This window comes from Crocodylus siamensis, chromosome 5, assembly GCF_052110815.1.
Source record: "Crocodylus siamensis isolate JL-2025a chromosome 5, ASM5211081v1, whole genome shotgun sequence".
Classification (NCBI taxonomy): Eukaryota; Metazoa; Chordata; order Crocodylia; family Crocodylidae; genus Crocodylus; species Crocodylus siamensis.
The window spans coordinates 12,604,986-12,630,875 of NC_143399.1; the positions used below are offsets into that span (position 1 = coordinate 12,604,986).

The 25,890-nt window shown below is 43.5% G+C and overlaps 1 protein-coding gene across 17 annotated transcripts in view; it reads right to left on the reverse strand.

Annotated features, from left to right (window-relative positions):
* The window catches only part of DAB1 (DAB adaptor protein 1), a 774,457-nt gene that overhangs the window by 285,398 nt on the left and 463,169 nt on the right, over window positions 1–25,890 (reverse strand). For 9 of the 17 annotated variants that reach the window (XM_090048696.1, XM_090048713.1, XM_090048709.1 and 6 more), the window contains exon 1: window positions 19,992–20,371. The exons of 1 other annotated variant lie outside the window; for it this stretch is intronic. The gene's annotated coding sequence lies outside the window, so the exon portion shown is untranslated. Of the gene's footprint in view, window positions 1–8,931; window positions 8,983–19,991; window positions 20,372–25,890 lie in introns of those variants that run through there. 7 more of the 17 variants (XM_090048712.1, XM_090048708.1, XM_090048711.1 and 4 more) reach the window with 2 other exon arrangements.

Sequence of the window (25,890 nt, forward strand, 5' to 3'; positions counted from 1 at the left end):
CAGCAGTAGAACAACAGCTATTAGTAAGAAAGCCAAAGCATAAAAAACCCCCACTTTCCCTGGACATTACAAAACATTATTCTCTAAATTCAGAAAGGTAAAATCCCCAAGGACATCACAGGAAAATGAGATAAAACCAAACGACCACGAGCCCTTTTGTAATCAAGTTGTGCGTGTTGCTAACAGCCAAATCATCTTCACGTAAAGACCTTCCAAACCCTTTACTCCTCTACTGGATTGCACTCTACAGGGATCCTTTTCTTACTTTTTGAAAATGCTGATACACACTTCCAAAAAATACCACCCTTCCCTGTTTTGTTACAAAATTTGGGAACAGTGACATGGTTATCGACAGAGATATTCAAAGAGTTATCATCAGCATTTGAGTTAGCTTCTATTCAAATGAACAGCGCAATTCATACCTTCAAGCTACCAACAGGCTCTCTAGCAACTGAGCCAAATACTCAGATTGTAGCAGTTATATTTGCGACCTAGTTTGAACGTTTCCTCCGCAACCATAAGACTCACCGAAATGCTTGAGAACAATAAACAGATTTGCATGTTACGCGTGATTAATTTTAAGGGTAAGAGATGTCATACCGTAGTAAGCCAGATATCCAGCGTCAAGAATCATCACTAGCTGTTGTCTTTCACCAATAAATTATATGAAACACTTCAACTTTTCTTTTTTTTATAAATACAATTCTAATATAAATTATAATATTATAAAGCAAATTATAAATAACAAGACAAAAATAAAATGGAAAGTCAAATATTTTCTGAATAGATGTCAGTCCAGATTGCAAGGATTTCCAGCTTCCTGCAATTTGTCTCTTTATCATATTTGTATTACAACAACATATAAAGCAGACTAATATTTTACTGATATTTTTGTTTTATAAGGAAGAAAAATAAGTTAATAGCAAGAGGGAAAGGAAATTAAAATCAATCAAAAGCATGAAGAAAGGGAAGGTAAGGGCAAGAACTTCACTCCTATGTGCATATCATCCTTATCAAGTATTTTGTTATTAATTTTCTCTGCTTGTTCACACGATACCCCATACCAAAATGTTATGCTATTTTTGTACATATCCCTTTAACTTGGGTACTTTTTTCCTGCTCAAATCAGCAGCTGAAAACACTATTATTAATTGTAAAGGGCTAAGAATGTGCTCGCTGATACTAATATACATCTTGCAGTGGTTGAACATTTCCTCCACCTTCTTTGTTCTTTCATATTTACAAGCCAAAAGTACATCTTGGTACACAATTCATCCCATTGAACCATCTGTTCCAATTCATCCACAGCCGCCTGTCTACTTAGGGAAAGTGACTCCAAGAATTATCATGAATCCAGTAAAGACCCAAGGAGCTAAAAGACAAAGACACAAAGGCAGTAGTGTATTAAAAACGTCATCTCATAAAGCAAACCTTGAACTGTTGATGAAATATATGCATGGAAGTGCATAGGCCTGTTTTGTCACTGGTTTCTGGAATGAAATGATCAACCTTTGAGGTCAGATACAAGCATTTCTAGTGTCCAAACAGAACCAGTACCAAATGCCTTCCTCTGGCCAATTAAATACGCCATAGTGCTGCTTTGTTCTAATGGATGGAGCATTAATTACTGTGGCTCAAAAGAACAATCAGATGGTTATTTTTGTAAAAACCTTTGGACATGATGATTTCACTAGCCAGCTCTTTAAAATTTACACTAAACTTAATTTCTGGAACATGGGAGGAAAGAAAAGGGATGAGTGATATGAATACCACTTCAGTGTGCATCACATTATGTCTGGGCTACACTGAGGCTGTGCTTTCTCTGCAAGCCTTTACTGCAAGAAACCAGGGGCACCTATACACATGCCCGATGCTGCCTCCAATGCATTCTAATTAAAACACGTAGGAGCAGACCCAGTTAACTGAGTACACTGAAGCGTGCTAATTAGCACACTCCAGCAGCCTCAGCATTATATGTACTCAGCGTCCCCATGCATCAAAACAGCAGCTGGGGCACTTTAAATAAAACTCATCAGACGAGCTTTGATTAAAGCACCCCCATCACCATTTTGAAGTATGAGATGCTGCAGGTGCTTTAATTAAAGCAGCTCCCAAGAGACACTCTAATTAAAGCACTCCCCTTCCCCCCTCAAAGCATGTGTAAACGTGCCCCAGACTCTTAATCTGAAATCAAGTGAACTCCAAAAAGGTCCCTGGTGAAACACAAGACTTGCATTACTTTCATGTGGATGCTGACTTAATACAGGAGGTAGGTCATTCCTAACTCTTCCATCCACAGGCAACTGGTAGGCGGGGCACGTGTTCCCCCTGAGATTGGTCCCTGACTCAGCACCGCTCAGGATGGGGCAGCTTTTTTGCCATGTGGGCTGGCGGCATGTTGGGGGTGGGGGGACACTAAGCTGCAGCACAGGAGGAGTGGATATGGGGCTTTTGGCCCACCCACCAATTGTGCCCCCCACCCAGACTCCGGAGGCACCAGTCACCCCTGCTTCCATCCACAGATCTCAAATCATTTTGCAAAGCAGCATATCATTATCCCATTCTAGCGATAAGGAAATGGAAGCATGGAAAGGGGGAAACCAGTCTTTTCACAAGTAACCACTTCTTTTAAGATCTGTGGCATATTTTTCGATGCCCCATCTAAAACAACTAGCATCTGATTTTTAGTTTTCCAGCACCTCTTGATTATTTCAGGCCAGATCCTCAGCTGAGATAAATCAGTACAGCTGAAGCCGATGTAGCTGTGCCAATTCAAACCAGCAGAAAAGCTGGGACTTCAAGGTACAATCCAATCTGTCTTCAGGGAACTACAGCATCCCAAAGTGCAGGTCCTGTTCCAGTATAATTTAACATTAAAAATCCCCAGTGATACAGCTAACAGGAAATAGTCATAATGTGCTCTTGACCCTTTTTTTTTTTTTTTTTAATCTTCCTGACTGCATTTATTACAATTGCCCCATAGCTGTCCTAGCCTTAAGGCTTGAATGTTTTATTTAGGTAACTTTTAATGAAGCCGTTCACCATCAGTGATGGAGATTTTAGACAAAGCATTGAAATAAATGCACAGTAGCCTCTAAACGCTTTCTGCTTTACCCTTCACTAGTTACCTCCTAAACATGAAGGGGTCAAGGTATTCTCAATCAGTCCACTGTTCTGGTTTACTTGTTTAAAGTGATGGTAGATTTTGGGTGGTAGCAAAGCATACTGGTAAAAACAACGGGCTAGAAAACAAGTTGTCCAAAGTGATTCAAATTGGGCACCAATGAAAAACTGTACTTGAGTTTTTATACTGCTGCCATGGCCAGGACTGATGGGGCTAAACCTGTCCCTCTTTTACCCTGCCCAGAGTCCACTAACATTCTTCCAGCCTGTAAGTCGGGACACCCTAATAGAGACCAAGGCCTTGAAAGCAAGCGCTAAGGATGAACCCAGAACAGCCACACTAGTGAACTTCTGGCTCTGTAGTGTGCTTGTGGGCAGGGTTGTCCCCAGCCTCATCCTCTGCAGGTCACCCTACTGACGTATATAGACATGTCCGCAGTGACTCACTAACAGAGCTCAGAACTAAGAGTTCTAGCCCCCTAGGTCCATGCTTTAACCTAAAGAGACCATGACTTAAGACCATGATTATCTTAAACATAAATGTACAGTTCAGAAAGGACTAGTCCCAGAAGCAATCTTCTATTCTAACTCACATAGAGACCTGTCAGATCATGATAAAACACTGCAGGTTTTAATCTTTCATCTCTGTAAACTATACCCTCCATATTAAAAATGCTGCACTGCAAGCTATTTTGCCTGGTATAGCCAAATCAAGTTCTTGACAGGCTGATAGGCAAAATTTGGATGCTCCTATCCTGCAACTGTAACTAAATAGAAAATAGGGTTACGGTATGCCCGGGTTTTCCCTTTTTGAGCCCCCCAATCTCCATGCAGGTGTTTTTTTGAAATAGGAACCAATGTCTGGGATTTTGCTCTGCTCCCCTGGCAGGAGAGCAATTGGAGGCAAGGATGGCATTGGGGGGAAGCTGCCTGGGCACCAGGGCTGCAGCAAGGCAGGGGAAGCACCTGCCCCTCCAGTGAGGGAAGCAGGGGGAGGCTTTGGGGGCAGCAGGGAGCTCTGTGGCTCGGTTTGTGCCTGTGCTCGCATGGGCTGGATGGCCCCAGGAAACACTGCCCAGGGGAGGGGTGAAGCATGGCCAGGCCACCTGGCACTGCACTGGAGCCCCAACCCGGGTGCCACAAGCATCCTCTCCTCTTCTCTCCAGCCTACATCAGGGCCATACACACCTTGCCATCGCCCATATGACTTGAGACTACAGGGTGGGAGTGAGAGGCACCAGTATAACCCAGGTAGAGTGGGGCATGAGGAACTGCAGCTTGGGAGTAAGGGGCACTGGCAGGGCCAGAGGGCTGTGAGTTGGGAGCAAGGTGTCCCCCAAACACTCATGGCAGTCACTCATTGTGGTGCCCTGTGAACAGTGGGGTCCCTCAAGGCTCTGTCCTTGGACCCATACTGTTTAACATCTTCATTAACGATGTGTACATTGGAGTCAGGAGTGGACTGGCCAAGTTCGCCGATGACACCAAACTTTGGGGCAAAGCATCCACGCCAGAAGATAGGCGGGTGATCCAGGCTGACCTGGACAAGCTCAGCAAATGGGCAGACGAGAACCTGATGGTATTTAACACCGAAAAATGCGAGGTTCTCCACCTTGGGAGGAAAAACCTGCAGCATCCTTATAGGCTCAGCAGTGCTACGCTGGATAGTACTACAGAAGAAAGACACTTGGGGGTCATCATTGACCACAAGATGAACATGAGCCTGCACTGCGATGCTACGGCTAATAAAGCGACCAAAACCCTGGCTTGCATCCATAGATGCTTCTCGAGCAAATCCCGGGACGTCATTCTCCCCTTGTACTCAGCCTTGGTGAGGCCGCAGCTGGAGTACTGCATCCAGTTTTGGGTCCACAATTCAAAAAGGATGTGGAGAAGCTTGAGAGAGTCCAGAGGAGAGCCACGCACATGATCAGAGGGCAGGAAAACAGATCTTACGATGACAGACTGAGAGCCATGGGACTCTTTAGCCTGGAAAAGCGCAGGCTCAGGGGTGATCTGATGGCCACCTATAAGTTTATTAGGGGTGACCACCAGGATCTGGGGGAACGTTTGTTCACCAGAGCGCCCCAAGGAATGAAGAGGTCAAACGGTCACAAACTCCTGCAAGACCGTTTCAGGCTGGACATAGGGAAGAATTTCTTTACTGTCCGAGCCCCCAAGGTCTGGAACAGTCTGCCAGCGGAGGTGGGTCAAGCACCTACATTGAACACCTTCAAGAGTAAATTGGATGCTTATCTTGCTGGGATCCTATGACCCCAGCTGACTTCCTGCCCTTTGGGCAGGGGGCTGGACTCCATGATCTCCCGAGGTCCCTTCCAGCCCTGATGTCTATGAAATCTATGAACAGGTGTCCACTTTTTTGGAACTGGAAATATGGTAACCCTATAGAAAGACTCATAGGCGTGTGAGGTTCCATTGCCTAGCTCATTCTGAAAGTAGACGCTCCACACACCTGCGTAGAAATAAAGTGTTATTTCTGCTAACTCATCTGTTGTCACATCAGGCCAGTTAACTCTGGTCTACAGTTTCTCACTGGAGGACAGTGCTAGTGACCGAGAAGTCAGGAATAAAACACCCAATGACTAACTATGCTCAGAAAAAAAGTTTATATACTGAGATTCAGTGTTATTGATAGAGTTTAAGCAAATTCCAGGAGTCAGATAATATTTGGAGTATACTGTCTAAAACAGAGTGCAACTCCGACATGCCTTAAGCTATAAAGGCTATATTACTGTGGCATCTCCCAGTAACTTCACTAGCACACCTGTTGAAATCACACTTACATGTTTGACTCCCGCAGAAACTCTTATAAATTGAATAAAGCCTAATTATACCATGTGTTTTCCAGCAATTCAAAACACTTATGATTTACTTGTAAAGTAAGCTGGTAAATCTTTAAAGAGTTGCCCAGGAGACACAACATAAGCCTTTTAAACACTTAAATGCATTAAGTTTAACAAGCATGTTTTAAACAAATATTTCCTTACAATGGCCACAAAGAGTTTTCTTGACATAGCAGTAAAATGAGAAAGAAACAGTAAACGAACACCGTCTGTCTCCTGAGACTCTTGAGCCATAAAGAAGAAATTTAGGCATACATTTAGGCATAACAGTTTTGCCTCAAACCTTTGGGGAAAACTCTTACTGAAAATATAATTGAGATCTCTTCATTATCTTGCATATATCATACCTTATGTTAAAGCATATTTAACAATGCAGTATCAGTCAATGGAAAATCGGTTCCTTAAATCCTACAGTTTACATATGATCCCATGAGGACCATGTTGTATTTATTCCTCTATCCAAGACATTAAATGGCACTGCAATGCAGTGTAGGAGAAGCAAGCATTGCCTTTGCTGATCCAGATGTATTACGCAAATTCATGTATCGTACCCTGTAATTGTGAATGAGATTTATTCAGGTATCAGACACTGCCGTCAATGCAACCCAAACCTAATTTCCCAGAGAGCAGCACAATTCCTATTGATTTCCTGAAACCCATTTCTCCAGCCTAACAAACCAGTTTTCCAAGTTATCCTGGGAAACATCAAGATATCATTAGAAAAAGACTGACACTGTCTATTCACATTTACAAATCAAAAAATCCAGTTTCATTCAACATAAAAATATGCAACTTAAAAGAATCAGAGTAGAGCAGCAGGAGAGTGTAGCATAATCCAGCAAAAGTGAGAAAAAATTATCTGAACGTGTAAAGGAATTCTAGTATGTGCATGAATACGTATGTGCATATATATTATTCAGCCTACAAGAGAAGTTCAGCATTATGAACATCAAGAAGTACTCTTCTAATACTTTTCCGCCTACAGTAGAAATGAGAAATCCACTGTTCAGACTATCACATCTAGACCATAAAGAAACAGCCAGCTCGTCTGATCTGACACACCCATTTACTCAATTATATCCCTCTTCTGCCGTACTGTACTAACCAAAACTATTGATTAATATGACCAGTCGCCCCAGTATGTATATGAACAATTTCCTCTGACTGCTCTGGACCTAGCCATAATAGAACAAAAAAGCAAGTTTTAGTAGGACTGTACATAAGAACTGCATCTTTTGTAGCTATCCAACAGCTCTCTGAAGAAAAAGCTGGCCACAAAGGAGTTTAGAAGACTAAAGGTGCGTTTACACATCACCTACATTGTCGTACAACATACTTTGGCAACGCAGCAATCACGTGAGTCTACATGTGACCAGCAGCGACTTCACTGTAGCAGCATGCTCCCCTGTTTGAGAGCACCACTATGGTGAAGTAGCAGCTTCAACTAACTGTGTGCTGCGTGCATGGCGCAGCACGGGAGGTTACTGCACGGTGGAGTAACAATGTCATTGTAAGGCGACGTATAGACACACCCTAAGACTCTGATACAGCAAGTTCCCTGAGCATACAGCTAGCTTTAAACATGCAATTCGTTTATATTGAAGTCATAAGGACGGATCACATCTAAGTGCTTTAGTACTGTGTTTCTCAACCTTTTAAATAGCAAGTATCCTCTAACTTCTGAAAATTTTAAGAAGTACCCCAACACCCAATTTTCCAGGGGATTTTATACTTACAGTCTAATGTGTGCCATCTGTTGGAAGAAAGGCTCGGTATATAACGCTGTGATATGACAGATGTCTGATCTGGTGTGGGTAGGGTTGCCACCTTTTACACCAGGAGCGCACATCTCAAGTGTGTGCCTGGGCTAGAGGTGATGTTGGCCAAAGGTAGGAGGGCTAAACCTAGTGCCACACAAAGTGTGACACACCAAATTATTACTGGGAATTTAAAGCACCATACAACGCACGGCGCACCAAATTTTTTGCCATAGATTTGAAAGGAAAAGAGAGCGGGAGAGAAAGGAAAAGAGGGCAAGAGAAAGAGAGTGTTGGGGTACCCACGTACCCCCTGCCCATGTCTCACGTACCCCCCGGGGGTATGCATCTCACAGGTTGAGAAACTGTGCTTTAGTGGATCACAGGAAAAGTTGACACAGGGATAGGAGGTGGGCAAGTGAATCCCAGCTACACAGGTCACCTGCCATTCCCACACAACTACTGAGTACACAAAAGCCCTAAGACTACAGTGGTGACAGTGGAGTAGTTATTAGTGTTGTTCCATGGACTATGTACAAAGAGGACCTCTATCTTCTCTAAGCCTGTCCTGCACTAAATCCAGCAAGCCATGCTCGGCAATGTGGGATATAGGGTGGCAATTCTCACTTGTACCAGAATTAATTACACTTCTTATAAATGTAGAGCAGGTCTGCATCTGATGCAACTCTAAATAGAGTTTAAATTGATTTCAGTGCTGCACCAAGTTATATTGGTTGTGAATCTCACCCAGGCCTTGCGAGAAGATCTCTCTATGACAGAATCCAATTGGGATTTGCCAGGCAAGGTCAGTCAAATGGCTTATGAAGTTAGTTGTTCTGCCTCCAGATCTAGTCAATACTTGATGCTTTGTTAGAAGGCCAAAAACCCCCCATAGAGTTGACCAAACCTAGAATGAGAAGGAAATAGACTATTTCCCGTCTTCTAGCAATAGTCTTTGCTTGACTGGCCCTCACTGACTTCACTGACAGCTTTCAGTTCCTACTGGCTAACAACCAGGTATGCGAAGAAGCATTTTCTGTTGATTTGTTTGCTACTAATTATATTTTAATTAAAAAGGGAGGGGTCCATATACAATTAACTCCCTAATAGGTATCGAAATAAAGACTAGGGACTTCTTTGTGACATTGCTATTATTACTATGCAACAATGACCAATTTAATACCTACTAACAGATAGGGAGCAAAACCATCTCAGGAAGGAACTCATCCACATCATCTCTGCAATGACAAAAACAGGGAAAAACATCGCTTCAGAAAAGCTCCTTATTTTCAAAATATAGTAGATACAAAGCTAGACACGAAACAAACACCGTTCTTAGGTCAATCTCATCTTGCAGTAATGCAATATCAATTTGCTGATATACTTTATAACTGAGAGTTTGAAGAAAAATCATTATAAAAGGCAATAAGAAAGGAAATAGCTCAACTGCATATTTTATTCCATAAAGAAGTGAATTAGAAAATTGAAATATTAATAAAATATTTGCTGCATTGACTGTTGATGAGCTAAATAGCAGCATGATCTTATGAGGATCAGCTGGATCACATTAAATTTTAAAGCAGTTTGTCTTTTCCATAATTACCTTTGTACTTGACTTAATGACATACTTTCCCAACTTCCCTGTTGCAGTAATGCCCTCAGGTACAAACTATCAGCACACTAGTTACCCATTCATAACGAACCTGGGGACTGAACAAAGATTAGGAGGAAGCACATAGCCTTCCAATATCACAATAGCCATAAAATAATGTTTTCCTTACACTAGTATTTTTTCGATTCTTTAATTGATAAGAGCTACATACTATAGTTAGGAGAGTAAAAATGAAGTTGCCAATCACAGTCTTTTAGCCATTTTCTGGAATATAGTGCTGATTTTTTTTGGTTTTGCTAAGATTTTAGGAGGATTAAAATGAACGCATAAATATAATGATACCAGAGTTCAAGTAACGTACCCTACATTAATCTACCAAAAAAACCCCCAAAAAACTCAACACTAAGCACAGACTGCCTGGTACTGTAAATGTGTGGAATTACCAGAACGCATTTTGAGTGAAAGCTGAACTACAACATAATGAGCTTTCTGGCCTGATCCAGCTATGCCTCTTAAGCACATAAACAGTCCCAATGAAGATGAAGTCTACACTTAGATTTAGAATTAGACTTACAACCTCTCTGTATGACCAGGCCTAACTAAACCTTTAGATGCACAGACATAACAGGATCCCATCACATTCAGTGCGGGCTGCAATTCAGGTGACTGAGGATATGGGCACACTACACCCGAAGCCCATGCACGTGGCACAGTGCAGACAGAGGGAATAGGTAGCACAGGGAGCAAAAAGCAGGCCAGCCAGTTGAGCGGGGGAAGAGGATTGGAAGGGCACTTGGGGAAGGTGTGGGGCTAATCTGTAGCACACCTGCCAAAAAAGTTGGCCTCCGTTGCCCTACCCATTTACCTGGCGTGATCGGTCTTTACACCGATCTGCGGCGCAGAAACACAACTCACAGTCCTACACCAGTGTAAAATCACTCCACTCCAGGATAAAGTTATCCCTTAAAAAGCCAAGAGTAATTATGAATTGACCACGAGAACAGGCTGCTTGGGTTTTAAGCCCACAATTTCAGGCATTTTTTTTTCTTGTATGGCCTTGAAAAACAGAACAGATTTTTTTTTTTAGTCTCTACTAGGAATATTAAAGAGATAACTAATTCTTTGCTTTCAAAAGTAGCCAGAGAGCTTTCTGTTCTCTTAAAGTAGCTAACTTGTTTATCCTTTAACATAACAAGACAACAATATACAAGGCAAGAAAGGCGAACAAGTAGTATTTAGGACATTCACTGAATTCCACAGTACTTCAAATTTTGTCTTCTGAATCAGGTATACATATTTAAAGGCTCTTCATCTCAAAACTGTAAATATGAAGCTACAACTTCTGATAGTGTCGTGTTTAAGTTTAAAAACACACATCTGAATTCACTTGGTAGCTGTACATAATAGGTTTAATTAAGATAGCACTGGTTTACAAGGCTGATAAACTTTATTTACACTGCACACTAAGGAGCCAGCGCACAGGCTGTCTTTAGTCAACAGCAGTAAGTGCTACTGCAAGCATTAGGACAGAGAAATTCCTACCCAATATGATAAACCATAGACAGATTTGAGCAATAAAAAAAAAATGTTCTTGATTGTTAACTTTGAGAAATCCGTGGCAATTTGACACGCATACAAAATTCTTGAGTTAAGATAAAGTTGTATTGCAAGGGTGCTGGGTTCAATAATTTGGTGGCAAGGGTGCAGTGGCAACATTAACTGCTGCTCCCCTGCTGAAAAACTTCTGGAACTGTGGGAGCCTGGCAGATGAGATAGTGTGGCATTGCACGTTAGATCAGATGAATGGGGCTGTCGTGATGGGGGCCCCATCCAAGCACTGCCCTGCAAGGGATCTAGCCAACAGACTGGCCCCACACAGCTAAAAGGTTCAGCACCACTGTCATATCAGATTAATGCATTCCTGTCATCTAAGAGTACTGTTATCCTTAAGATTTATTTCTACATCTTGCTTGTATTGTTTTTGATTTTCTATAAATAACTGTTTACAGATTGCGTATTTTTCCTCTAAGCATATTATTAATCTAACAAATACTCTGGAAATGGAAACAATTGTGCTACAGATTATGCTTGTGCCAATTTATGACTCCAGTTTTTGATCACTGTTTATTAGCATAAATCTGCACTGTGGGGTAGAACCGCTAATGCCGACTGTGTGTCCTATGCTGAGAGTTAATCTGAATTGGAATCGGCATAACAAGGCTGAAAAAAGGGGCATATTTCTCTTTTCATGGAGATCCAACACAGGAAGAGTCCCCTGATAGCTGCCAAAGACTACTGACTTGCTAATGTCTCTTATCCACTTTAATAATTCTCTATGTCCAGCAGCCTGGGGGTGGATTGGAGAATGGAAAAATCCCCATTGGAAAGAAGAAAAAGAGATGTTACAGGCTGCCTTGGAGAGATGTATGTCCTAGCAAAGGAGAAAGCTCTGCCACGACAGAAGTGGGAACAGGATGGGTCTGGCCATCCTAATGAGCACTGAACAAAGCTCACAGAAGAAGGAGGGGGCGGTGGCTGAAACGAGGGAATTGTGATTTTTTTGTACATCTCCTGGATACTTTTTTAAGGCAAAATGTATGTGTTTAAGAACTTCCTTTGCAAATGAGTTCCTTGCTTTAACGGGCACATGAACCACAAAGAGTTAATTAAATGTTAAGTCATGAACACCCATCAAGGTGCAACACTGGGCACAGAACATATAAACTACCAAGGATTTCAGCACTGCTCTCGGGACCTCCACTGCCTGCACTGACTGGTCTCACATCCCCAAGCCAGAACTGCAGAAAAATGTCTCAATTCCACAGTTTGCCTATGACAGATTTGATTTGTTTTATGCTAGGAAGTATATTTTTGAGGCTCTATATGCCTCCTCTTTATACCTAAGAAGTATACCATAATACTTTAGGACTTTGATTCCTGTCAAAAAAAAAATATCCCCCACATTCAAATGCAACCCACTCCAGGAGGTTTGACGTTAGTTATTTCTTTATTGTTTCTTTTCTCACAAATATCCTCCAAACGTATTTTTCCACAGAATTTTCCCGTCTGCTCATTAAAATAAAGCTCATTTTGAACCTACGGGGGCACTTCCTGACAACATCCAGATCTCAAGTTTTGCAAGGAAAGCCATAGGCTCACTAAAAGCAAAAATAGCGAGCACACATGCATGATGGGATTACTTAATTCAATGCAATGTAAATTAGGTCAGACTCCTCTTTGGAGAGTGCCATGTCAAGAAGTAAGTGGTCCCCTAAATTTTTATTCATTTGCCCTTGGGCTTGGGGAATTGCAAGGCTCTCTGGAAACTGCTGTTCCACTAGCCACAAGAGTAATCAGTATTTGCTGAAAATCTGTTTGCTGAAGCTACTTGACAATACCTAAAGAGCTGAAACCAGGGTAGCAGAGAATACTCTTCTACAGAAAAAAGGCAGCAGATCAGATATCTGCACATATTTACAGATGCATAATCATGCAAATCAACCAATATCTGGGTATGTTTGTAGTCTCAGGTATAACACTACAGGCAACCCCTGCTTAGCGCTCTTAATTGGTTCTGAAAAAAAACAAGCATTAAGCAGAACACATTAATTCCTAAGGGAAACCTATTTTCCCATAGGAATGAATGTAAATAAATAGAATTCGTTACCAGGGCAGTGCTGTTGGTCACCTCTATGCCGTGCCACGGGAAGTGGTGGTGGTCACGTCCGCAGTCATGGTCACTTCAGTGACGTGCCTCCCCCTTCTCCCTGATGGCTCAGTCCAGCCTGGCTCCACAGGGCCCTGTGCTCTGGCCACCCCGCCTTGGGCCCACACAGGCCCTGGTCCTGGGGCACCGGCCTGGGTCCCGCACTCACACTCACCTGCCCACTCACGGCCACTCGCTTCCCCACCTGCTGTCACCATTTCCCCACTTGCCTGCCTGCTGCTGCCACTTCTCCTCATCCCCTTGCCTGCTCTCCGGCACATGCCGGAGCATTATAATGAGAAACTTGCTGAGCGCTAAGTGGAATCAGGCATTATAGTGAAATGGCACCAAGCGAAACAGCATTAAGTGGGGGTTGCCTATATTTTACTTTGATATGACTGACCCCTGGAAGATGAGCAACATCTCCCTTTTCCACTACTTTCAACTACAGTAGGTTGATAGGGAATGCAGGTGCTGCCCCAAAACCTGGAATGGGGCAGGAAGTGGGAAGAACTCTGCTCCCCGTCCTCCACCACCTGTCAGGCGTTTACCGCGGAATCATCTGGTCCATGAAAAGGGCTGAAGTAATTTCCTCCCCCCACCTCCTGTCATGCCCCTCAAGCTAGGGAATACAGGAGCAGGGAGGGAGATAGCAAGTGAGCCAGGATTTATACACTCCTCTACTTTTAGGGCAGCTTTATACCACTCCGATCCAGGGAAGCTATAACGTAGTCCTTCAAAGCAGCCTGTTTTGAAACCAATCTTGCACTGGGGTCTGCTAGCATGAACCTTTGAGCACCTAGTGATCGCACCTAGGGTTAGGGAGAACAGATCTTAACACAGGATTTTGGAAGATGGCTCTAAACCATGGCAACTAAAACACTGTGTAGTAGTTATTTATCCACATACTTTTAAGAGGATTCTCATACCGTTTGCTAATCACACATGAAAAACAAACAAAAACATCCTAAACAGAAGTACAGGTAGTTCCTATTTGACACAATTAAAGTGTATGAACACTGCTTAGGCCTTTAACACCTAAAAATTTTATTTATGATGGTTGAGTATGAGAGATCAGATACACAGATGACATCGCACATAATAATGAAACAGCTATTCTGTTACCCACAAGGCTGGGCTGTTCTTATTTTACCAAGGATAGGGCAATAACAACTCTACTTCTTTTAAGCAGAATTGGAAAATTGATTTATGGATGAAATTCTTAAGCCAGGGCCATGAAATGTAATTTTATTTCAGCTAGATGGGGCAAAATCTAGTAGTATAAGCAAAGTACAGAGTCGTAAGGGTTTCTGTGTGTCAATTTAAAAAATGGAAGTGATACTTTTAAATCATTTTAATTATTGAGTCTTTTAAGAAAAACACTTTTCACTGGAAAGCAGTGAAATAGGCACAACACAGTATGTTATTACTGATGAAAGGGAGCACTACTATACAAAGAATGTGGCAATATTGCAAAACATGCGGATTATATTACCAAAATCTGAATATCTAGCCTCTAATACCCATGTAATTGCACGCATTGATTTGCAAATGGTAATGTGCAAAAAAATATGCACACAATTGCTTGTACACACACACACACACACACACACACACAGGCCAGACTGAATGAGAACACCCTACATCCCCCCTGCCCACAACCCATGCTTTTTAAAAACAATTTTTGGTGACTTTAGTGTTGGTAGGAAAAGGGTCTAGAATAATGAAGAGCTCAGTTTGCTGACAGACTTCTTCACTATATCCTACAGTATTCATGTCTCAACCCTATACTGTAGAGGGTCGCAAGGGGTCACACTCATCTCTGGCCCTGGGCCAGATCCAGACCATGGGATTCCTTGCAGGCCAGATGTAGCTGAGGGCACAGAGTGGCTTCAACTGTGGCTGCAGCTCCAGCTTCTGTACAGTACATGCAGCAGCAACTCCGGCTCTCATCATATGCCCCATGCCCAAGCTTGAGCTGCTGCCACCAAGATGTTTCAGGGCAGGGCAGCAGCTCCAACAAGGAACACACAGCAGCAATAGCTCCAGCTCCAGGGTCTGCATGGACTACAGCAGTGTGGGGACAGTAGGGCCAGCACATTAGTGACAAGCAAAGCAGCTAGAGAGGAATGGGGCTGCATCAGCCCTCACTCACCCTCCTGCCACCAACTGTTATGCCTACTGAAGTCCAAGGGCCCCATATTTTGTGGCAAGTGATTTCTCCCCCCAAAGCCCCCTTCCCCGAGCCATGCACCCCAACTTACAGAGACTCCCTGGTACCCTAGCCAGCCAGATGCAGTATCTCTACAGGCCAGATCTGGCCTTCAGGGCATATGTTTAACATCTGTACTGTACTGAAAGACTGAAATGAAGTGTCAGCACAGGCTCCAAACTCATTTTTTGGAGGTTTCTGCTACCTACCGTACCAATTACAGCACGGATTTTTAATGTTCTTTAATAAGGGTACCCCCAGCAGCCGGACACAGAATGGGGGTGGGGGCAGCGCATGGCTGGATGTGAAGCGGAGGCAGCATGCAGTGGTGGGTGGCAGTAGCGGCCGCTACATACGAGCTTCTGCCCTACCCCCTGCGTCCAGCTGACCAGGCAATGCCTGCGAGGCCTACAAAGGGGTGCTGCTCCCCTCACCCTCCCGGCCCTGCTCCTGGCAGGCGATGGTGTGGGGTGGTGGCGCTCCATCCCCACACACCATGCATACCCCCCTAGGCCTCTCCAAAGTACCCGGGGGGGGGCTTATACCCCCAGATGACAATTCCTGAATTACAGCATTTTCTGCAACAACGTAAATATTTGCAGCTAGAAACAGATTTCAGACTACCCACCCCATTTCACAGGCTACTGAACTTGCTGCTCATGTAAGCACTCTCATGCATAGTATTTGGGACGACCAGTCTTTCACACAAAGTAGTGCATTATGGTCCATTGATGAAAATGGTAACTTAGATTCCTGATCTACGCAAACTTCCCTGATGACTATAAGTGGCTCACTCGCCCAGCTTCCTTCACAAGGCCAGTCAGCTCCAAGTTCTGGGTTTCTAGCCAGATGGCATTTCTACATGTACATCTGTCTGCTTCAACGCACCAGAAATCCAGCACATCAGAGAAGACTTGATTAATCAAGTCTGCCCCGCCCACAAGCCAATGCGCCTGGTGCTGCGTCGCATACATTTGTATAAAACGACAAAACATGCATCAGTGTGAAGAAAGTGTCAGCGGTGCCCTTTTCAACTAAAACACCTTTGATGCGTTTTAGTTCAAAGTGCGCCACCGCCATTTCCTCAGCACTGATGCGCATTTTGCCGCTTATACAAATGCACATCCTGCAGTGCTGGGAGCTTTTAAAAGCGCCTAGCGCTGCCGCGTAACTATGTGTACAAATGCCTGTGATTTTCCATGCAGCAAATCTTTCCCGACAGAAATGACATAAACAATCAAACAAATAAGTATGCCAAATCAACCAATAAACAGACCAATAAACCAAACCCTGCAGTCTTGTCTCAGCCCCCAAAAAAGCAACCCAGGCTCTGTGCTTCTCCATCAGCACCACAGCCCTCCCTCTCCCCTTTACACTCTGCTCCTGAACCCTTTAAGCCTCTTTGTGGCTCCAGCCTAATTTGTTCATCAGCGGCAGCTGCTGCCAGCCTTCCAGCCAGGCAGGGGCTTAACTGCCGACTACTTGCAGCTGGGTCTCAGCCTAAGAGCCTCTTTGCAGTGACCTTAAGCAAGTTATTAAGGGCCAACTCCAAAAAAGGCTTTATGTACATAGGTGCAAAACTGCAGCCTGATAACCTCTACTTTCTTGTAACCCCGAATGCACCTAACCTCCATAGCTGCCTCCCATTTTTTACCTTAAAGATCCCCAAGGCATTTAAAGAACTGCTTCTGAACACATCCTTGGATACACAAAGGGCCTGTATACAGAGCCTGGGTGCTCAACGCGGGGTTATTATGGAGTCCGCTCCCCAGAACCAGACAGCTCAAAGTTAGGCTTTGCAACATTTGGTGTTGTGGTATCTAAGTCCCTTTTCAAATGTAGCTGTTAGTCTCTTTTTGTCTCAGTCTGTGAAAAAGTGGTATAATAGAACTTTCCTACCCCAAAAAGGTGCTGTGAGGATAAGCACGTTAAAGATTGCAAGGTACTCAGCTATTAAGAAAATGTGATCATGTAAGTGGGTCTGGTGGACAGATGCTTGGGACAATTATGGGTCTCTACCACTACAGACCTGTGCAGAATATGAAAGCATGATCAAAAACTAAAACACTTTCTATCCTTAAAAATGTGATTGACTTTCAAATGTAGCATATACCAAGCAGCCCCTGTTAACTTCAGTAGAATTGACTGGGTGAGAAACACCAAAAAAATCAGGTCTCTTACTCAAGCAACTAAATATTGACTTAGGAGCTTAATTTGACCATTTATTTAAGCGTTAATTATTTTAATTTAAATTAATTGGCATGCATCATTAATAATAATTTAATAATAATTTAAATGCTAATCTAATCATTAAAGGTTTAATTTAAAATCTACTTTTTAAATTTTGGCCCTCATCACCAGTCCCTCAAACCATCCAGTCCGCCAATCATCAGTGTTATCACAATCATCTAGATTTTACTAAAATCTATATATAACTGTTGTTGCTGTACCTTCATCTTCAAGAGACTCTTATATTAGAATAGCAGATTGACTGTACTTAGCGAATACATTTTGATGAAAAGCTAAGAGGCCTTCCTGACAAACAGAATAATATCTTGCAAAACTTGAAAGTCAAAGAAAAAAAATCAGCATTATTCACCTAGTACCTAGGAATGAAAGGGAAAGACAGACCTCCCTGTAGAGATGAGATCCATTTTTGAAGTTGTCATGCGTTTGGTTTGAGGGAAGACATCAGGACTGGATCTTGCAGTAGCATAAACAGCATCAGCAGGAAAATGGCAAGCAGCAATAGGCATGTTATAAAAAAAGGATGTCCATTTTGGGCATAATTGGAATTATATCCAAAACTAGTAATAGGTCACCATGGATGTACCATTATGAACAATAAGGGGTGCCCTATCCCAAAACTGCTGGCCTGATGCTTCTCTCTCTCATCCTGTTGTCACTGCACCCACCTATTGTATAGAACCGACCAAACTGACTGCCTTGGCACAATTTGTTCATTTTGATGCTACTGCTTTTGACACCCTGCTACTTCAAGTCAACATCCTTCACTATTGGTGTCACTTCATCTTCTGGGGCCACAGGTCAAGGGGCACACACTGGATCTTTCACAAGCTGAGATAAAAAAAGAAAATCAATTTCAATCCCCATAAGATGAAACCACTGATGTGTGCAGTCTCTAAAGCCCTGAAGGCGATCCTACAAGGAAACATGAGGGTGGCTGTCCTCCATCAATATGCTGAGATACTGTTCAAATGGCACTGAAGAGCACTAAAGATAGTCCACAGATGGCACCTTTTCTATAGCAATAAGGACAATAAGTTCTGAATTCGTGTCCTGCAGTGATTAATATATTATAAATATGTAATGGGAGAAAAGAATAATTGAAAAAAGTATATTTAAAGGAAAGAATGTAATGCCTGTAATTAGAGAAATTAATGATGACTGTGTAAATTAGATGCTAATTTCACCTGCAGTTTGACTTCACAAGTCTAAAAATGTGCCTTTTAGCTCAGTGATTTAATTTCCTTTTTGAAATACCAACTGCATTCAGAGCACTCACCAAAAGAATATCTTGAGGGCAACTGAAAAAAATTGTACATGACAGATATGAATCCAAATATCAATCCAAATTTTTAGCGATAATTTCCTCCTCTGTGATTTTTGTTTAAGTGAGGAAAGGAGCAAGAAACAGATTGAAATGGGCATTACTGGGGGGGGAAGCAATACAATCGTACGCACTTTCACACAATGCTATCTTGCATTGGAAACATACTGTGAAACAGCTTGCAAGATGAGCTTCATCAACGATAAGTAATTTTTAGTCTGAGTGGCTGAAAAAAAAATAAACATGATTAAATCTTTTGGATGTGTATTAAGAATTTAGGCAAACTGCAAAAAAGTTCCACTTTGAAACAAGGATTTAGCTTTCGAAACCAGGTCGGTGAAGGACCTCAAGCTCCGCTAATGGCAGGAACCGAATACAAGCTTTCGATGAAGTAAGGACTAAACGATGAACCGGGACCCTCCAAAAATACTCAGAAATAAACCCTCCAAAAATGTGTGCTTCACCACTGTTCAGACTGTCACGGCACTTAGGGCCTGCGTACACGTTCGGTCAATGCACTTTAGGTAACGCGCGTGAAATCTGGAAAAATACGCATTAGCCTATCTTAATAAAGAGCATGGCTTTTCCGTGATGCTTTAACGAGCATTAAAATAGGCTAACGTGCATTCTAGTGCACGTGTAGACGCGCCCTAAATCCCCGGTCCTCGGTGAAGGCTCCCTGGTGCTTGAAACTACATAAACACAGCCCAAAGATGCCCCAAAGCCGACACGGCAATCCGCAATCTGTCCCCCCTACTCTACAGATCGTCGCAAGCCACTCGTGCTATGAGCTGCCCCCTGACCCGGGCATGTTGCGGTCGCGGGGCAGCTCTGAACACCTCGCCTCAGAAATCCGGGTCGCCTGAACTCCATTCGTGACAGGCGGCTCAGCGCCTGCGGCCTGCTTCTCCCACAGCCGCGGGCGAGCTCCACCTGCCCGGGCCCGGCTCTTCTCGCAGCCGAGGAGTCGCTTGTCCCCGCCTGGGCCCAACCCGCGGGGGTCAGGACTTCGCCCTTGCGGCGGTCTCACTTCGCACGCCTCCAACCTGCGCAGCGCCGAGCACCGCGGAAGAGGCAGGGTCGTCTCCTCCACCTCACCTCCCCCGCGCTCCGTCGGGTCCCCGCCGCGCCCGCCCCGCTGCTTACCGGGCGCCGCCGGAGGGTGTCGCTCATGGCCCCGCGTCTCGGGCGCTCAGGGCCGCTGGCCGCCCAGGCGACGCCGGGCCGAGCATCCTGCGCCGGCCGCCCCCGCGGGGCCGGGCCACGAGCCGGGCGGGGACCCGCCGCTGCCCGCGCCGCCTTCGCGCCCCATGCCGCCGCCGCCGCCGCCGCCGAGCAGCCCCGCAAGACTTCCAGGCGGGAGCGGAGCGCCGTGCGGGTGGATGTGCCGGCAGCGGGGATCCTCCCCCCGACAGCAGCTCGGGGCAGGGGGAGAGGAGAGGGCCCACCCCGCCCTTGCTTGGCTCCGCGCCTCCCGTGGATCCGAGCAGCGCGAAACCGGCTCCGGCGGCGTGCGGCGACCCGCCTCCCCGGGCGGGCCCAGGGTCGCCCAGCCTGCCCGGCACAAACCCCGGCCCCGCGGGCACGAAGCGGCGTGGCTTCGACCTGTTTTACAGACAAGGAAAGGGCCTTGCAATAGTATTTGTCACCCTTTTTCGCTTCTGTTTGACATTGCGCAGAGACCTGGAGAGTCGCTCCACAGGATGCATAGAAAGACCTGGAGAGTCATTCATTCTGCCTGATGCGTAGAAAGGCCCTGTCCTCTCCCTCCGTTTCTAAACTTCCTGTTTTATTTTTCTTTTCAACTTGTGAAATACCAGGAACATCAGGTCCAGTGCATGCTGAAGCCCTAATACTTTATCTGTATGAGCAGATGATGTTGAATTTTAAACAAGCATTTGTTAGTCACTGCTGTTTCATTAAGTTTGCAAAACCAGAAAGCACTGAAAAGTTTGACTAAAAAAAATCCTTCCCCCCCCGCCCAAATGCTCAGTATTCACTCGCACGGCACAGCTTGTACCCTTGTTTCACTAGCTCTCTAATCAGTGTGCAACCTCCTAGGAGTAGGTTGAGACACAAAGGAGGACAGAGGGCATGCAAAAATCCCTTGGTCCAAAGATGATACCTTTTATTAGACCAACTGAGAAATTGCAATCTTTTTTTTCTTCCTGCAAGCTTTTGGGCTCACATGCCCTTCGTCAGGCTCAGGACAAGTTAAAGATGGTAAAAACTCCAGTGGGGCAGAGGCGCTTTGCAATGTTTGTACCCCCTGTTTTAAGTTTCTTGAACGATTATTACATAGAGCACAGTCTGGGGACCAGGAAAGGGCCATGCGCTCACCTCAACTTAATGGGAACAGCTCCAGAGCTGACTCCGCATGTAGTATTAGCAGCCCCAAAACTGCTGGACCTTTGTTTCAGCTCTTGTGGCCCAGACCTCCTGCAATGTCCCTTCCAACACTCATTTCTGCGATCCTATGACAGCCCTGTGTACTCAGCAAATGCTGGCAGTGCTGCAGAGTAAGCAGCCCCTCAACTCATTAGTTCTCCTCGTTTTCTCAGCTTCTAATAGTTTGGGGCTGCTCTTAGACACCCTGAAAAAAGCAAGGAGAAAGGATGAACCTATTATAAGGTTTCTAATACGTCTCCAGTGCCTGCTTCCCCTTTCCAGCAGTTGGAGTACAATTAGTTAGACACTTTCCAAGGCAGTGGCTCTTCAGGACCTTCTTCCCAACCATGCAGTTGATCCAATAAAAGATATCACCCCCCAAAAACCCCTGCTTCTAGCATAAGTCCTGGCCCATCAGAGCTAGTACACACACCCCTCTAATACCACAATTAGTTACGAAGTAGACAGTTATTGTTAGTATTCAATTAACCAGAGTCCTATTCAATTACAAAGCAATCACTGGGGCTGAAAGATGCTCTGCGCTTTGTTTGTGCACTTACCCCATACGTAGGTAGCAGATTTTTTTTTTCAATACAAGCAATAAGCAACGCATTAGGACCACACTGTGTTGTTCAATTGGATCGATGATGCACTTACCGGATATGAGCATAAGCAAAAGTCCACGGTAGCACCCATCACTGACACCTCTAGTCCGTTACACATTAAACATTCAACTGTTCTAATTTAACTACCCTTAAAACATAGTTGGTAATTGAATTTCATTTCAAAAGTCATATCACAGTTGTAAAAACCTCTCTCCCCAGGCTTGTATTTTCACAATATCACTTCTTTATGAAGCTCCTTTCCTCAATTCCAGTCAGAGGAGAAATTAAGCTCTGAATGATCAATGGAGCCTGTGCATTTTACCTTATAACTACTTCCAACCCGCACTCATCTTGGAAGAGCAAATTTTCCTTTCTGTGAAAATTTCACTTGCATATGAAATGTATGAAGAGCCCAAAAAGTCACTGAACATGACATGTCTAGTAGCTGTATAGAACGATGTGCTGCATCCTCTGGATTGACTTGTGTTAAGAGTTACTATAAGATATCTGTGGGTTTCTAGAAGTGAGCACTCAGATCCGGTAATGCAATAGTGAACCAGATGCCCTGCACCAAAATCACCCTAAGACAATAAGATACTGCATCTGCCACATAGCCAGCCTCTCAGAAGGTTTCCAGTGCAAAAGGAAAAATGTGAAATGATATCACTCCGAAGAACAGTGGTAGGAGTAGTTAATTTTATTCTCATTGCAGAAATTTATTGATGCAAGTCACACTTTTTTTAAATATAAAAGAATGTACTTGCTCAACAGATTGTAATATGAATGCAAATGAACTTTCTGTAATTATACTATGCAATTTTCTACTTTAAAAACTAAGAAAATAGAACAGACCTGAAAAGTAATTTGAACTGCAATTCTTCATTGTATCCCTTCATTATGCAAGAGTTACCATAAGCAATCTGTTCTGTTTTAATGTAAAATATTTTTTTTTAGTTCATAGCTTTGCATCACAGGTTCACAAATGAGCATGCTTAAAAATGCTCCCAGATTTTTTTTTCCTCCAAGTAGAAGATGTGGAAAAGAAGTGAGATACAAAAAGTGAAAAAAAAAAATGCAGTCTGAGGGAGTCTGGAAGGACTTGTTAATCTTATCTAGGAGGCTTAAGAAAATTCAACGTTTTCTTTATTTTCTCCAATTCCTTTCTCTATTCTGATCACACGTTATATCATCAGAGACTTCCCCCTAACAAAATCAGAGATTAAGTGATAAACCCACAACAAGCTATATATTATCTGAGCATTACAGAACAAAAGACAAGTCGTTTTGTAGCACTGCGTGTCCAGCTGAACAAACTGAGGAACCCTTGCCAAGCTGGTTATTATTTATTAAGAAATGCCCTATCTGGAAATTCCTGTTTTCATTGCATACTATGAAGATACCTTATCTTTAGATGTGCTGAAAGCCTATGGTCAGAGTCCCTTTTTCTCTTGTGGCACTTAATGATCAATTCAGGAATGAATATTCCCTCTCCGGTGTTCTGCCAGGCTTAAATAAAGGGTAATAAATAACTCACCACAGTGGTCTTTTCCTTCTCCAGGAAGGACTGCTATAGATATCAAAGGACTGAAGAAGAAACCAGAGACACTTAGCAACTATTTAACAGATAAGCTATTTAACTTAATACTTATTTTACAGATAAGGAAAGGCCCTTGTCTCCTTAAAGATGATCAGCAAAGAGTTTTAGAATAATATTTATTACCCTTTTTCATTTCTGTACGATACACAGAAAGACCCGGGGAGTCCCTGTCCTCCTCCTCAAGTCCTAAATTTTGTTTTACTTTACTTTTAAACCTCTGAAATACCAGGAACATCAGGTCCAGGGCAAGCTGAAGCCCTAATACTTTATCTGAGCAGATGATGTTGAATTTGAAACAAGTATTAGTCACTGAGGTTTAAGAAGTTAGCAAAACCAGAAAGCACTAAGAAGTCTGACTACAAATCCTTCCCCCTCCGAAATGCTCAGCATTCAATCTCCTGGCTCTGCTAGTGCCCTCATTTCACCAGCTCTCTAATTAAGGTGAAGCCTCCTAGGGGTAGGTTGAGGAATTGTTAATGAACAATGTGTTGTTTCAAAAACTCAGATTTTCCACAAGAAAATGGACTTTGCCCAAAAAAGTTGATTTCTGGCCATATCTACTTTGCTTAAGGTTGAATGAACTCAGAACAGAACAATTGGGTTTGTCAAACTGAACTGACCTGTTTCATTCAGGTTTGATCAACTTTAATCTAGGTCTACTTGAGTGACTGACATGCCTTGTGATATGTGTCGTTCGAGTGCTTTAGTCCCTCGTTCTTAACAGACGGGTCAGACTTGCATACCCAAGGATATACGCAAGGCAGCATGACAGAAACAAAGCATTTTGCTTTGACACTTCCAAATCTCAGCTTTTCAAAACATCCCCTTATCTGAAAACAGCTGATACTTCAACTTCTCATCTGGATTCATTATGGAAACAAATGTTGACATTTCTTACAGCACAGATATTGCCATTTTAGCTAGCAAGCCTCCAAAGAAAGCCTACACTTGCGTTTTTGAATGCAAAAAATAAGCAGAACCCCTCCCCATCCCCAGGCAGAAAGCTTTCCTCAGAAAGAAAGTATAAGGAGAACTCAGAAAGAAAGTATAAGGAGAAAGTGTCAGCATCAGGGAAACAACCTACAAACCCAGTTAGTTTTCCTGTTGTAAATCAACTCTAATTAAAAATCTGAGGTTCTTCCCAGCTTTGCAAAGGTCTATGGTTGAACTCTTAGCTAAACCTTTTAAAATGTCTTTTGCCTCTGCTGCTTTGTGACATAACAACAGGAAACAAGGGGGACTGGGCAGACTGGCAGCCACCAAGACTTTGGGTAGAGTTGTGGGAGGAAAGCAAGCAGGCCAGAGAACAAGGCAGCCCATGAAGCAGTCAGACAGGGAGCCTGCTAGGCAGGAAGGGAGACTGGGAAGATGGGCAGCCCAGGCGGTGGGCAGAGGGACCCTGGGGATTCCAACAAATGTATTTTAGTTAACCATGTCCCGGGCAACAGGAGCATTTTGGATGTTTCCAAAATAAAATATTTCAGAATTTCAGTTCTTTTTCCATGGGGCAAAGCAGCCATTTCTTGACTGGGTAGGCCACTAAATTAGCTATTTTATTTCTTATTTCCTTGGGATATTTTTTTGTCTATAACACTTATAGGAACTCGACTCTGTACTTAAACACTTCCAGGACAGAGATTTCACTGCCTATGAAATCTGTTCCAGCCCTTAACCAGCCTCATGGTCAGAAATTTCTTCCTGCTACATAATCTCAGGGTCCTTCCTTCCAACTTGAAGTCATTATTTCCTGGCCTGGCCTCAGCAGACATAGAAAACAATTCATCACCATCCTCTCTCATACCCGCTTTGTATTTGAAGGCTTATATCAAGTCTCCTCTCTGTCTTTTTCTCCAGATTAAATAATCCCAATACATCCAACTTCCCCTCATATGACATTATTTCTGGACCTCAAATCATTTTGTTGCTGTCCACCAGACCCTCTCTGATTTGTCCTCATCATTTTTGAATTTGTAAATGCGGTGGCCAAAATTGGACACGGGGCTCGAACAGCAGAGAAGAGTAGTTACCATTCTGCTAACCCCTCCTAGCATGCTGTCAGCTGTTTGCATAATTTCATTGTGACTCATATTCATTTTCCACTAATAAATAATATAATGGATTTTGCCTTCCAGTGGGTTTCAACTCAGCTATGACTTGAGGATAGGGTCTGAGGTCTGTTTAAGGAATCTGTTGCTAAGAGGTACCTATTTACTCATTTAAGTAGAAAAGGAAAGAGGAATTGAGAGTTAAATCACAGCAGGAGTTCTACACCAGGTTTTTTGTTTCCTTGAGGTCAGGGCCTTAAGGAATCAGTCAGCTTCTTTCTCATCCATAAATTAATCAACTGCAGCTAAGCTTAGTTAGGCAGAGTCTAAGAAAGGAGCTAGGTTCACTTCAGAGTGGAAACAAATAAAGACCATTTCTCTGAACGAGAGGAAAGGCAGCTCTCAGCAAC